General features: G+C 21.8%; 1 protein-coding gene across 2 annotated transcripts in view; it reads right to left on the bottom strand.

The window, feature by feature from the left end:
- Positions 1 to 16,448, bottom strand: part of LOC122855677 (small conductance calcium-activated potassium channel protein) — a 67,237-nt gene that overhangs the window by 27,032 nt on the left and 23,757 nt on the right. The window lies entirely within an intron of this gene.

The raw sequence follows: 16,448 nt of genomic DNA, 5'->3' as shown, positions 1-16,448 counted from the left end.
AAATACAGATACTTTATGTGTATACATTTTTTTTTTTTAAATTTTTCTATAAGAAGTTTTGTCTTTGTGTTTATTTTTAATCAATTAAATTGTTTGTTATTTTTATTAGCGTTATTTTGAAGGACTGATCATGGACAGAGTTAGTGACCTTCTGCATTTATTTATTTGACAACAAACGTTTCGCTTGGGAATTCGTAATACGGATAATATTTTGTACTATATATTCTCAAATTTTCAGAATTTTTTAGCTTTGCGTTTGTTATTAAATAAATAAATCAGAAACTAGAAAAATATCGCCGTTCTATACGCTGTACTTTGGTTATTTTACTTTCATCCCTTCAACATTGAGATTGATATTTTAAATTATTTTAAAAATTATTTATAAAAATAATAACTATTGCTTTTTTAAAATATAATTTCTTTATTTATATAAATTCGTTTTTAACTTATGCTCGTTAATTAATTCAAGTTTATTTCAATCCAAAATTTAAATATTCTAACAAGCCAGAATACCAAATTGTATGTTCTAAAATATTATTTTAATTATTTTTATTCAAATTAACTATACAATAATTGAGCAGAAAAAAAAAAAAAAACGTAATAAAACATGATGAAAATTGGAAAACAATATTTCAAATTTGTGTTTGATATATATATGCTTTAGCAATTAACTTGTTCAATCACGACATAACGTTTGTTCCACGTACAAATCCCGGAAAAATCAATAAACTCGTGGTGAGACACAACGCCGACATAAAATCGCTTGGTAAAACACAAGTATATTGTGCAAAGTTGGCCGTAAAATAGATGTTTGAAAATTCATATTTATCTGCATACATTAGTATATATTTTTCTCCGTGAATATATTAAACATATATATGTACAAAATAACACGTTGATTGTAGAATTTAAATTTACATTTGTCCGATGATTAATTCTATTCAGTAAATACAAGATTAAATTAAACATAAAATAGTGAAAATTGATGATAAAATGACATTATTAGATTCAAGTTTTAAAATATATTAACCCAAAGATAAATAAATTCAAAACTTGTAATATCAGTTTTATATGAAAAAGTAATTTATTGTTTAATTTACTTTTCATGATAAAAATCAAAGACATATTTTAAATACTTTGAAACATGATTTGTGTATGTTAATTATTTATTTAAGCCCTTTTTTGTGTGTGTAACTTAAAACATTTGTGTGTATTGTATAGTACAAAGCTTCCGGCTCATTTTAACCACTACGTCAAGAGTTTTAGGGTGCTTGAGTTGATCTACAGGGAGTAAGAATATTTCAACTTGTATCATTAAAAATCTAGTTGAGTAAAATTACAATTTTTGATTGGATTTTATAAGTGGGCTATTCTTTTTTGTTATACATGAATTTATTATTATATTAGAAATAATATTTCGCTTTTTTGTTTTTTTGAATGAAAAAAATACAATCATCATAAATTCAAGTGGTACAAAGTTGTTTAGGTCAGACAGTCAAACTTTTTTAACTTTTTTTTTTTTTAATATACAAGTGATGCATGAGCATTAGCTATTCATATGGTTTTTTTATTTATTGATTCAAATTGAGAATATATACAAGATTAAAATTTCATGACTTTTTCATTCTCAGATTTATTTCTCATGATAAAATTTATATTAATTGTCAATGAAAAAAAATAAAAGAAATAACAGCCAGATTTGTAATTTTTTATTTATCAAAAGTTTTCTTATTTAAAATTAATTTACAAATAAATTTTAGCATTGGCTAGTTTATTTTTAATGAATTTGTAGATGTGATTTTGTTGATAAATTTTTAATACTGTTTTATAATATTTATTGTGAAAAATACAATTATCATAAATTCAACTTGCATTAGGTCAACTGAAATTTTTTATTTTTAAAATGCAACTGATGTGTGAGCATTAATTTTTTATACCATTATTTATTAGTTGTTTGAATTGAGAATAAATAAAAAAAAAAAAAAATTCTCTCGTATCTATATTTTCAAAGTTGAAAAAATAAATTTGTACAATTCGTGACTCGAATAAATTTTTATAAATTTATAAAATAATTCTCCTTTGAACTTACTTTCAAAGTAATTTTCAGTTTTTTTTTTTTTTTTTGTTTTTTACTTAATTCATTATGTGACATTTGACTTGTAATTCAAATTTTCTATATATTTGTAAATTTATTCGTTGACACTGTAAAAATATATTAGACTTTTAAGAATGTTTTTTTTATTTTTAAATTTATCGTGAAATTTTTCAGTTGGTATTTTAAATTTTAATGTACATTGCATTGTCAACAAAAATTTACTTTGCGTGTTTAGTAACTTATTCTGTATAAAGAACCTTTTCATATATATTTTTAATTTATTTTTTTATTTTTTCACAAAGATAATTTACTCTTTGGTAATTTTGTTGATAATGTTTTTCTTTTTAAATTAAGTGAACGTAAAAGAGCCTTTATATTCTCAACCAAATATATTAATTATTAACAAAACGCCGTAAAGTTATCTGAGTGTACTCAAATTTTAATGACTTTTAGTTTGAGTTTTTTAAGTACCTGAGATTATTTAAACTGATTAATACTTAAATTTTCTAAAATTTGTTTTTTCAACATATTTATTTATTTATTTATTTTTTAAATAAATTTATTTACATTTTATTTGTCATTATTTTTGCTATCTATTCATTTATTTATTTGATAATTTTTTTCTGTTTTTGCCACTTGTGTCAACAACAAACCTATCAATGATTTTTTTATTTATTTTTTTTTTCATTTTATCATTTATCTTTTTTTCACGAATTCGATTATATATCTTTGATTGTACATGCTGGCTTGTCAATGACAAATATATAATACCAAGCTTTTCACTGCAATTTTTTACAAAGTAATAACTGCTTTGGGCGTGCAACAGTACATTTCTGTATGAACATCAAGGAGCAAAACTCCACAGAGCATAAAAAACATAAAGAATAAAGATAAAATAAATAAAGTATCAAGAACAAAAATAAGAAATACATACAAAACGAAATACTCGTTTTAAAAATGAAAAATAAATACATATAAAATTCTATATATTTTTCATAAATAAATACAAGAAAAGAAAATAAATAAAGTTTTATTCAACATTAAACTCAATTTATAACGAATTGAAAATATTTTTATTTCGCAAGATTTATAATTAAAATAATAATAATAAACAAGTCTCTGTAAAGTATCAATTTTATAAAGTAAATATAAAAATTAACTAGAAGAAATGAATGGTAATAATCTACTTGTCCTTAGGGTTGTTTATTATTTTTTTTTATCATTTGAAAAACAAAAAAAAATATTTCTACTTTTGATGTTGAAAATAAAAATAATAATATCGATGAAGCCATTCGATGTATATATTTTTTTACAAAGCCCTAACTTCAATAATAATTTACGTGGTATTGTTTATTTTTTGTCCTTCATAAATATTGATTACACTGACATTTTTTTCATTTCTCGGAAAATGAAAATATAAAAGACCAAAAAAAAATATTGATAAATTTATTTTGTGCACATGTAGGCCAATAATCTTCACTATTTTTTTTTTTTTTTTAAATGAATTTAGTGGAATCAAGAGCTGCATTGTCATATTGTTTATTAATAAAATTAAAATCAACGTGATCAACATTTTTTTGTTGAATATCTTACAGACATCAAGCCTCACTGAACACTTGCTATTATTAAGATTTTTTTTTTTTAATATATATATACTGTTTGACTAATTAATATTGAACTTTTTAAAACTATTTTTCAGGTTATTAATTTTTAAAATCTTCAATTATTATCAAGTGACATTGAGGATTTTTTTTTTATCTTTAAGACAATTAACATGTCATTGTCATTACTATTATTTTTATAGAGTAAATAATTATTTATTGACTTTTTTGTCGACTGAAAACTTTTGTTTATGAAATTTATTACGGAATTGATAGATCTTTATATAGAAATATTTTTTATTTTTGTTTCTTTTATTAAAATTTTTGTCTGTGTTTATTTTTCATTGATTCAATTTCTTACTATTTTTGTCAATTATCATTTTGACATTGAGATGATATTATTGTAATTTTTTTTCTGAATAAAATATACAGTGATGGCTTGAGTATTGATTTCTACGATATTTTTTGGAATTTATTATTTAAAATCATCACTTGAAAATTCATAAGACAGCAGCTAACTTTAAATTGAAAAAAAAAATTCAAAAAAAATTATTTGAGTTTATTTAAAGAACTTGAAAGTTTATTGTATTTTTTTTTATAAACTTGAGAATTATTTAGATAATGATTTAATATTTTCAAGATAATTTTAAATTATTTTAAAGTTATTTAAAAATTTATTCAAAAATCAATTCAAAGTTTATTTAAAACACGCTTATTGTATTTTTTTTTTTTTTTTTGTGTTCAATTTTAACGAGTAGAAAGAAAAAAAAATATATTTAAAAACAAATCTAGAGCCAATTATAATATTTTTCACTCGTGTTTTTTAATTTTATTGAATGAAACATGTTCTAATTTTATTTAAATAAATAGAACCTCACAACTTTTCAATTTTTATTTGAATTAATACAATTATATGTAATTCAATGAAAAAAAAATGAGTAAAATTTATTTATAAACAAAAATTTCTATATTAGAAATATTCAAAAGAAAAACTAAATAACTCAATTTCATAAATATATATAATTACATTGATAAGACAACTGATGAAATGATTTTTTTTTTTGTTTATGAAAAAAATCAGGTCAAAGTACAAATCGTTATATCAAGAAAATTTAATTTTTTTATGTCAACTTTTTTCTCATTTTTTCAAATCAAAGCCATTCATGTGTTATTTCCTGGATCTTATTTGTTTTTTTATTACATGCATTTTGAATCTTCACAGTGTGTCTCGAAAAAATATTGAACAATTTTTTTTTAATGTTATTTATTTACTACGAAAAAATAAAGATATTACGATTTTTTAAATTAAAAAAAAAAACATTATTGACAAAAAGAAAATAAAATAATTTTAAAATATTGATTTTTTATTTTGATTTTTCGAAATGTAAAGTTGAAGTTTGTGCAATAAAATAGATGAGCTGTATTTATATTCTTTTGTGTGTACTTTCTATCTAAGATATTTTATTTTTATTATTTTTCTTTTTTACTGAGCTTTATATGTAAGATTCTATAAAAAAAAAAAAACTTCAAACACATCTGTGAGTGAATGGATAAATTTTAACAATACTTCAAATCACTGGGATATAAAAAGAAGACATTTAAATTAATTAAAATAGATAAAAAAAGCTCTTTTTAATTGTGAAATTTATTCAAAGTTTAATTTTTAAAATTAATTTTAAATTTAATATGAATAATAAATTATAATTATATTAATAATAATATTATTATTATATTAATTATGGAAAACAATTTATATTTTAGAAAATTAAACTTGGGAAAATAATGAATAATTATAAAATGCAAATTAAAGTTGATATAAAATTTAGAAAATATTATTTTTACGTTTCCTAGAAATGGTATTTTCAATTCTAATTAACAACTAAATTGTTACTCAATTATTTCGATTATTTTGAAGTACACAAACTCTGAACCTATATTCATCTATTTACAACAAGTAGTTAATTTTAAATATCCAATTTATAATAAATTCTATCCTCAAAATATTAACCCAATTTTACATTTCAATAATTTTATATTTTAATAATCTATATTCATTGTAAATTCATTATCAATTATAATTATTTTTCATATAAAATTTTGCCTCATTCAAAATGAATGTTAAAGTTATCTTATATATTTTAAAATTAATTAAATATGTCAATTAAATTTTTCATAATAAAAACTTTTTATTATTCGCTTTTCAAGCTTGCAATTTTCATGAAATTTACGTTAAAATTGAAATATAAAGATAATATATTAAAATAAAAAAAACAAAGACAAAAGTGAGCGAGATTGACAATCAGATTTGCATCGAAATCACGTCTAGGCGCTTTAAACTTAATGAATACGTCCGTTTTGATCTCTCGAGAGCGTCATGCAAAACCAATTGCTCATTTTATTACTTTCACTGGCATCCACTGATGAAAATTAACCATTAAAATAAACAAATAATTTTTCAAATTAATGAATAAATATTAAAAATCATAAAAAACACTCCTATCATTATGACATTTGTAAATTTCGTTTTAAATAAAAGCACAAAAATAAATTCACACAAATATTAAAGCTCAAAAATTTTCCAAATCATCACACTTACTTATTTTTATATTTATTTTATCAAAAATAATACCACTGTTTTTTCATTTTACAATATACACGAATAATAAAAATGAAAACAAAATAAAAAAATAATAAAATAAAAAAAAATTTCACTTTTGTTAATTTATTTAATATATTTTTGTTCAATAATCAAAAAATACATTTCGTTCTTGATAAATTAATGATAAATAATATCAACATATTTTCATTATCAATGGACCTTGGTCCTTTAATATAATTAAAATCATATTTGAGGTACATATCTCCGATGGTACCCCAATCATCATCATCATATTTTATCATTTATAAATTTATTTTTATAATTAAAAAAAATAAACATGGAACACTATGAATTATCATCCACTTCATCCACTTCATTATGTCAAATTTAAACCACACAATATTAAATTCATCATAAAACTTGATAATTTACAATTAATTATTTTTCATTTAACTTCAAAATTAACACATTATTTAAAATTAAATTAAATTTTAAAAGCACAATTTTATTGTATTATTATTTAATACAAAAAATAATGGGTTGATATATTTGTTCAAACAAGGAAGCACATTTAAATATTGAAGTTAAATAAATATTTAATAATAATTTTATTTTATATATATTTTTTTTTTTATGTAAAATCTGTACCGAGCATCCACAAGCACCGACGCTTCGGACAGGACTGTGCTGCTGTCACAACTTCCTTCTTTTCCCTTCTCTTGGTGCTTCACCACGAAACTAACAACTACCCTCTCTCTTTTTAACATCCACTCGCTCAATTCCTTTACCCTCTACTCGTCGTCTCTACTAACATCAATATATACCAACAAAACCAATACAAACGCATATATTCAACTCAGCTGTTTTATTTCACCCTATAACCTTTGATTTCTATTTTTTTCTTTTTTTAAATTTTACTTACTTGTTCTTATTTTCAACCTCAAGGCATCATTTGCTCCATTGCCATTGCCAAGGAAAATCAAGAATTTTTCAACACCCATCTTGATAAAATTGATAAGCAATTTTTAAACTTTTTTGTGTATCGATTATTATAATTCTCGTTATTTATTATTTATTCTTTTTTCAATAAAAGAAATTCCCTTTTTTTCTTTTAGAAAATTTTCAAATGAAATAAACATGAGGACATTAAGAAGGATGAAAATTTGAATTATTATTTTTACCTCAAATACGTGAAGGGTGTAAAATATATTAAAAAAAAAAAAGTTAAAAATAAGAATGAATAAATTGTCTGATGATGGAATATATATTGTGTTTCTGTTTTTTTTTTCTTTTTTATTACTTTTTTTTTTTCACTTTGAAAGTGTCTTTTAGTGAGCACTTGAGTTTTTTTTTATATTTCCTTCTTTTTTTTGTCTCTTATCTACTTTATTCCTGCTAGTTAATAGGCATTATACTTGGATTTTGAAAGTCCAAGAGTATGTGTACAGTACAGAGTTTAAAATTAGGGTGAAAGTCTCGTTGTATTTTCAATAGTAGGTCAATGTCTGATCGCGTGTGGTCGTGACCACTACACTGATTTTTTTAGTCGATAACACAGGTAACTTTAATATTATCATTTTAATATTTACTTTATTTAAAATCAATTAAACAATAAAGAAAAAAATAATTCAAACGAGAAATTGGATATTATATAAATATAAGATATTACTTTAAAAATTAATTTATAATTTGTAAATCGTATATTTAATCGAAAAATAAAAAGCATTACTATTTCGTCTGTTTATCAAATGATTTTATTGTCACAAACAATAATAATTAGAATCAATTTCTCTTACTCAGTTTATTATATTCTTTAATTTTTAAAAGTATTATTGGCTTTTTTTTTTACTAAAAATAAATCAATTGTTTATGTAATAATTGTCATAAAGTTGTATTTTCTCTTGGCTCTAATAAAATATCCATTGATTACTTGACAATCATATAGAATTTACAATAACTTGGGACAAAAGGATTTGTCATTGTGAGTCACTGTAATGTACTGTCGTCAACATATAATTTTATTATGATAATTATTTAAATGACAATTTACGTCAGTATACGAGAGTAACTTTTACAGGTGACTTGAGTATAAAAAAAAAGTTCAATATGCCTCTGGGGTTTAGAAAAATAAAATTATTAAATATGAAAAGATAAAATTTATATATTTATCCTGCAAGTTTAGTGGTATTTACATTAAAAAAATTATAAAACTCAATATACAGTTTTTGTCAACAGTGAAAGTAGTTTGTAAATTTAATAAAAATGTTATATCAAATATTATAATGTTTTTTCAACTATATAGAATTTTTTTTTATTATGCTTTGATAAGTGAAAATAGTTTTAAAAATTTTTCAAAACAAAAAAATATATTTAAATTCGAATTTTACCATTCAAATTTTATATATATTTCTTATTTATTTAATTTATTTTTATATTTTTCTTCTGACCGTAAATATGAAAATATAAAAAATATATTTAAGATATATTCAAAATTATTTGGGATAAATTTAAATATAATTTAAATTTATCTTTGAAATTATTTCCATTTGATTTTTATACAATCTAAATATATTTTAAATATAATTTATTTATATTTCTAAAAAATAAAACAACAAATTTTATTTATAATTTTTGCAACACGTTGAAATAATATTTATTAAAATTTTTGAAATTCAAATCTACTTTTTCTTTAGTGTACTTTTGTGGTTATATTGAAACAGTTTGTATTGTATATAAACATCTAAACATTTCTAAAAATTTAACCCAAGAGAATAAATTTATTTATCAAATTTTATGCATTCACGTTATATCTAAATGTAACCTTGCAAGTTTACATCGAAGCATTCAGCATATATTGCCAATCATAACAGTAAAAATAAACTATTTTTATTGAAGATTTTAAACTTCAAATAAATATATATTTTTTTTCGATATACATTACTATTTTTATGATGAAAAAATTTTTATAAAAGTAAATTCTAGTTTCATTCTTTTGTTTGTTCATTTTTACAATTTTTTTTTCTACTCGGATCATTGTTAGATATTTATATTAATACTTTGCAATTTAATGCAGTTAGTGGAAACTGCAAATATTGAGCTAGAATATATTTAAAAAATAAAAATAGTAATTTAAATAATTCGTACACATTTTTAGGAATATATTCTCAATTGTTTTGACACTTTTCTATTATGGTTTTAGCTCGAAATTTTAGTATTATTATTTCATTTTTATAAACATGAAATAAATTGAGATAAAAAAAATTAATTTGTATATGAAAAAGTGAAATGATAAAATGTGAATCAAGTGTGATAGAGACATGAAAAATGCAATTTTCTTTCCATCCACTTAGTTGCTTTTTTCATTCATGTCTATAATTTTATTGTTCGTGGGTTACTACCGATATCTGTCAAGCTCTTTTATTATTTTTTTATTTCTATTATTTTTATTTTACTATTTTTTTCTGTTGAATACTAAAAATAACCATCAATGTTAGGAAGAAATAGTTAATACTCGTTGCTTGCATTTTAATGTATGTATATAAAAAAAAATATTTAGTTGATATACATTTTGAGAAAAAAAAGACAAAACATTTAGAATAAATTTTCAGAAATAAATAAAAAATAAAATTTCCATATTGTTTTAGGATAATAAATTTAAAAAATATTATAAATAAATTTTCTGACAAGATGAACATTATTTCAATCTTGTTTTTCAATTTTAAATGATCACTAAAAAATTGAAACAAAATAGTCATGTTTTCAAAAAATTGTCAGCCTGGAGGTTGACTTGTATCACTTATTAAAATAAAAAAAACTACTGCAGAATATTATTATTACTTTTTTTGTATTTATCCGTATTTTTATTTGTAGAAAAAAATTATGTAAAAAATAATTAAATCAACAATAATATTTACTCCAATATTTGAGGGTATTTTTCATTTCAATTTTATAATTTTTGTTATTTTAATTTTTTTTGCAGATGATGCCAAGTCAACAACATCTTGATTCAACATCATCAACCGTCCCAACTCCCAATGGTAAGCTCAGTAATTTTTTTACCAATTCCCTAAACTACAAAATTAAATTTCAATTATTTCATAGCCATTTTTTATCTTTAAAAATCCATTTATAAATAAATTAATTAATCGTCGTCATGCCAAGGCTAAATGTCAAAATTTAAAATTAATATCCAGCTGATTCATAGCAATATGATATCTCAAAAATTTTCTGATTAATATATACAATAAAATAATTAAATGTACAATAATTAATATAGATAGCTGATATACAGTTACTCAAATAATTTCAAAATAATAGTATCATTAAATACGAATTCATAATATATACGTTAGAATATTTGACGTGGAATATATATGCTCCATATGGTTATGTATAATAAGGCACATATATAAGCTTTTACCATTATCATTAAAACTCGTTTGCACATTTGCGGGTCATATAAAACCACTGTAAATCCGGCTCTCATTTCCTCTGTCGACTAGATACGTAATTATATATTTTTTAAAAATATATTTCCTTGCCATGTTGTTTTTTTTTTTGTGTTTTTTATTAAAATAATAATAAAAAATTATCCTTGAATATGTATGTTGTTTTATATACACAGATTTTCAACATTAAATTCTACCCTTAAAAAAAAAATGTGGTTATAAGTAAGTTTGCAAAAGGGGAGATTAGTTTGTAGTCCGTGAAAAGGATCTGTTATATAACGTAACAGAGTGTCTGGTCTTACTTAATCTTACTCCCTCATTATACCTATAAAGTTTATGACTATTTTTAAATATTCTGAGCACGCACGTTATATCAATTACTTACGAATTATTTTATCTTTCCCTTTTGTATATATATTGTGGAGATTAAAACTTGATGAAATCTTTCGTAAAGACTTTTTGAAAAAAGTATTTTATTTTTTGGCAGATGTTGCCACAGAATTTTCAAGAAATTAATCTTGTTTGTTTTTTTTTTTTTTTCTTTTTTTCAACGGTTATTTGATAAGGCGATGATGGCTTTATCAAGATTATACATTTTTTTTTCTTAAATATAAACTTTATCAAAAAATATTTTATCAGTTTTAATATTTTTTTTTTATTTTTTCTTATAATTTTATTTTTTTTGTAATGATTGTATTAAAGTTAAAAAATTTTTGCAATTTGTCAATTAATTTCAAGTGTCAGTTATTTATTAACAAGTTAACTTTTTACTAAGTTTACTTTTAATTTCTACTTTGGTTACTTTAATTCTACTTGTGTACAAATTAGTAGATATTTATTTTTTGTTACACTCTATAAATGTCCTAAAAGTGAACATGAATTTAAACAGCTTGTGACTAATTGAGTAATTATTACGATGATAATTTTGACAATTATTTTATGTTTAATTACTAAGTTATGATTAATAAATTTTAATGAAATTTAATTTATTAATTTACATGTGAAGACTTATGTTAAATTTTCATGACAAAGTTTAGTGTACTTGTAGAGCTTTCTATTGATACTTCCAAATTAATTATCAAAAATCTAATTATTTATTTACATATCATCAAGTAAAAATGAAAATTAAAAAGTAAACAATAAACCTAATTTTTAATTGATAAAAATAAATATTTCAAAGACAATTTCAAGTAGAAAAAAAATATAAAAGCTAAACTCAAATCCTCCTTGTTTTTCAAATAATTAAAGTATTTTTTATTTATAATTTTTTAATTTAATTATTCTTTAAATTTATTTCCAATAAATTCTACATATATTTTCCTGTTCATCTTGAGAATCGGGAAATATTTCTATTAGCTTTGAAATTAAATTTATATAATATTTCTTTGACATCCGGTACAGATATTTAGATGCTACTTCAATTTCAAAATATACGTGTCAACGATGAAGATAAATATTTCTCATCTCGATTCATTTTATTATGAGAAATTTTTTTTTTTTTATTTCTTTTTTGTTATTATGTGCTTGGAATTTGAATCATCCAAAGTTCGTAGTATACATTTATACAGTATAAATGTACTTATAAAAATCAATATGTGATAGTGTGATGGTGTTGATATGCTCACGTGGTTACTCTGATTGATACGGTTAGTGCTATATCTTTTATGAAATGGAGAATAAACGTGACTCAACTGTTAAATCAGATGTGTATATATATCACTCTCAATATTCTGCTATCATGGTTAAAATAAATCGTTCAAAATTCCAAAAGTACTTGGAGAATGTTGTAAGCCATTTAAAAATTTCAAAAAATATTTATATCAATTTGTCGTTTTATTTATTTTTTATTACTTACTGGATAAAAGAGACTCAAGTATTATTTACTCTACAATTTGCATTTATTATTCTTCTTAAAGCAAAATTTATCTTAATTTAAATTTCAAATATTTATATGTAACGAGCACATTGGCGCGCTACGCGCGCCTGTATCTATACCTTCTAAAAGGTTCATTGTTCATTGATTTTATAAACACAAGTATTATCATAAAAAAAAAAAAGAATAAATAAATTGACGAAAAATTTTTTTAATTTATTTATTTACACATAAATCACACATAATTCACACGTAATTTTTAGTCTAATAACATCAAGATTGAATGTTTACTGAAAAAGTTGTGCTACCTTAATATGTCAATTTTAAAAAAAAATATAAAAAATATTTAAAAAAATTTTGTTTTTGAATTATTTCTTCACACATAAAAAACACATAATTCGCACAAAATTTTGAGCCCAATTGCATTAAGATCCGATGATTATTGAAAAAGTTGTGCTAGCTTAATATGTCAATTTTTAAAAAAAATATAAAAAATATTTAAAAAAATTTTCTTTCAAATTTATTTCTTCACACATAAAAAACACATAATTCGCACAAAATTTCAAGCCCAATTGCATCGAGATCCGATGATTATTGAGAAAGTTGTGCTAGCTTAATATTTGAATTTTTTAAAAAAATGTAAAAAATAAAAAAAAAATTTTCTTTTAAATTTATTTCTTCACACATAAAAAACACATAATTCGCACAAAATTTCAAGCCCAATTGCATCGAGATCCGATGATTATTGAGAAAGTTGTGCTAGCTTAATATTTGAATTTTTTAAAAAAATGTAAAAAATAAAAAAAAAATTTTCTTTTAAATTTATTTCTTCACACATAAAAAACACATAATTCGCCTAAAATTTTAAGCCCAATTGCATCGAGATCCGATGATTATTAAAAAAGTTGTGCTAGCTTAATATGTCAATTTTAAAAAAAAATATAGAAAATATTTAAAAAAATTTTCATTCAAATTTATTTCTTCACACATAAAAAACACATAATTCGCACAAAATTTTAAGCCCAATTGCATCGAGATCCGATAATTATTGAGAGAGTTGTGCTAGCTTAATATGTCAATTTTTAAAATAAATATAGAAAACATTTTAAAAAATTTTCTTTCAAATTTATTTCTTCACACATAAAAAACACATAATTCGCACAAAATTTCAAGCCTAATTGCATCGAGATCCGATGATTATTGAGAAAGTTGTGCTAGCTTAATATTTGAATTTTTTAAAAAAATGTAAAAAATAAAAAAAAAAATTTCTTTTAAATTTATTTCTTCACACATAAAAAACACATAATTCGCACAAAATTTTAAGCACAATCGCATGGAGATCCGATGATTATTAAAAAAGTTGTGCTAGCTTAATATGTCAATTTTAAAAAAAAAAATATAAAAAATATCAAAAAAAATTTTGTTTACTCGCTTTTTTTTGTTGTTTTTTCGTTGCTAACGAAATTAATAAAAAAATATTAGAAAAAGGCAAACAGAAAGAAATTTGTATGAGAGTAAGTGAGAAAAAAACAATGACCAATCAAATGTCCGGAAGACCGATGATGTTTGTCCTTTTTATATTAGGAAATATATTGATGATAAAATTTTAAATTAGAATTAAATTATTTTTTTATACCAGCTTTTTATTCCCAAGTTGAAAAAATATATACTCAAATAATATTTGAATTATTCTAAAAATAAATATAAATTACATTTTAGATGATGAAATTTATATTTTATATTTATATATCAGAAAAATATCAAATATATTTTTTATGAAAATTAAATATTATCTTTGACGTCTAGTTAATTGGTTTTTTTCCAAATAAAAAATTATTTTATTGGCTTTTTGTTTCGACTCAACTCTTTTGCATTTTGTAATTCTTTTGAAATTTTTTCTATCCAATTTTCAAGGCATTTGAATTTTCCATTCGATTGTATCAAATCACTAAAGTATCCAAGTAAAATACTAAAAAATGAACAAGCTTTCCACTGAATTTTCCTCGTATTTTTCTCAATATAATTTAATCCCAATTTAAATTTTAAATATTTATATAAACACAATGATAGTAAAATTTGAAAATTAAAATTTAATTTCCATACAATACTGAGCTATCAACTGACAAAGAAAATTAAAGAAAAATATAAATTTATAAAAATAATGCTGTCTCAGTGCCTCAGGGATATAAGCTGATTGATATATTTTTTTTTTTATCATCTGTGCCATTTTTCGTCTTGTTGAAAACGATCAATGCTTTTATTGAGTAGACCACATGAGACGTGGACTTTGGCATCCGGAAGACAGAAAAGAAAACAAATAAAAGGGCAAGAAGTGGGTGGAGAAAAAAAAAATGAAGCCAAGGACACTTCAAGTCAACTTGGAAGGGTATATAGACAACGAAGATAAAATGTTCAAGAATAAAGACTTGATCTCGTTCCTATATTTCTTTTTTTTATTTTTTCTCACTTACTTTTTTAGTCTTTCGAATTTCTCTGTGGACCAATAGACCAATAATTTTGTGCTTAAATCACCTGTTAAAGTTTCAAACTTTTTTAAACTCATGTTTTTTCATTTTTTTTTTTTATTTTTAACAAACCCTTTTGATTACTTTAACATACGGATGACTTTTATTACATACTATTTATTTCAAGTTCAAGTAAATCAGTGTTTATATCGAAAGCTTTTCACTCAACTTTACTCTTTTTATTTATTTTTATTTTTTTTTTGTGCTGAAAATGACTTACCTTGAGTTGCACTTTTAAAATGAAAAAAAAAATGTATAATTTTTTTTTTTTTCATACGTAAAGTTTTATGTGTCGGATAAAGCTTTATATATTCTATGTATTTTATGATAAGTCTTTTTTCTTGGAGAATGTGAAAAAATAAAATAACCAAGTAATCTTGATTTGTTAGATAAAAATTATTACTATCTAGATTCTAGTATCGAATGGATAATCATTAAATAAACATGGTTTAAGGATGACTTTCGATACGGTTTATATTCTCATATTTATACACCACTATGAGCTTAAAAGCTCATTCAAATAATGACTAAAATTTTAGTAAAAGATTAATATTGAGTTCTTTTTTTTTTATCATAAATATTTTCGAATTTTCGTTGACCAATGAATAATCGATAATCTTCTGCGCGTTATTACATTGGTACGTGCACTCACGATGAGTGTGTTGAATTGAAATTGGATAATGGAAATTTCAAATAAAAAAAAATTTTGAAAAATAAATATAACGCTGGACTGGTTCCATCATCCGGATATCGAGTACACGAGTATCCGGAAAAGTGGGCAAACCAATTGGAAAACTTTATATCGCTCGCGAGGAAAATCATTCTATTAGAGAATTTTTTTCTATCTAACTATCTTGATCATCAATATAAATTTTTTTTCAATTTATTAATAAACTACTAATTAAAAAAATAATTAAAAAAAAATATAAAATAAAATCTATATTCTACAATTTTTCTTTTCTGTTGCATTGTGTAAAAAAAATATTTCTATCGGTGCAAAATAGTGATTTTTTTTTTTGTACGGGAAAGGGAAATTTTTTATTTGTAAATTGACATAAAAAAAAAAAAATCTAAATAACTACACAAGCGGGTGTATCGGTGATAAAACGTGTTTCAATTTTTTTTTGATTTTTTTTTTTTTTGTGAAAGTGACTTATCAATCGGTGTTGAAAAAATTCAATGTGCCCAAGTGGAAAAAATAAATTTAAATTAAATATAAAAAAATAAATATAAAATTTAAATTTGATAATAGAAATTTAAAATATATATTTTTTATAATTACTTTTTTTTTTCATATTTAGAAATAA

The sequence above is a fragment of the Aphidius gifuensis genome, linkage group LG4, assembly GCF_014905175.1.
Source record: "Aphidius gifuensis isolate YNYX2018 linkage group LG4, ASM1490517v1, whole genome shotgun sequence".
In the NCBI taxonomy this organism is placed as follows: Eukaryota; Metazoa; Arthropoda; class Insecta; order Hymenoptera; family Braconidae; genus Aphidius; species Aphidius gifuensis.
This window is presented reverse-complemented; position numbering and strand designations above follow the sequence as displayed.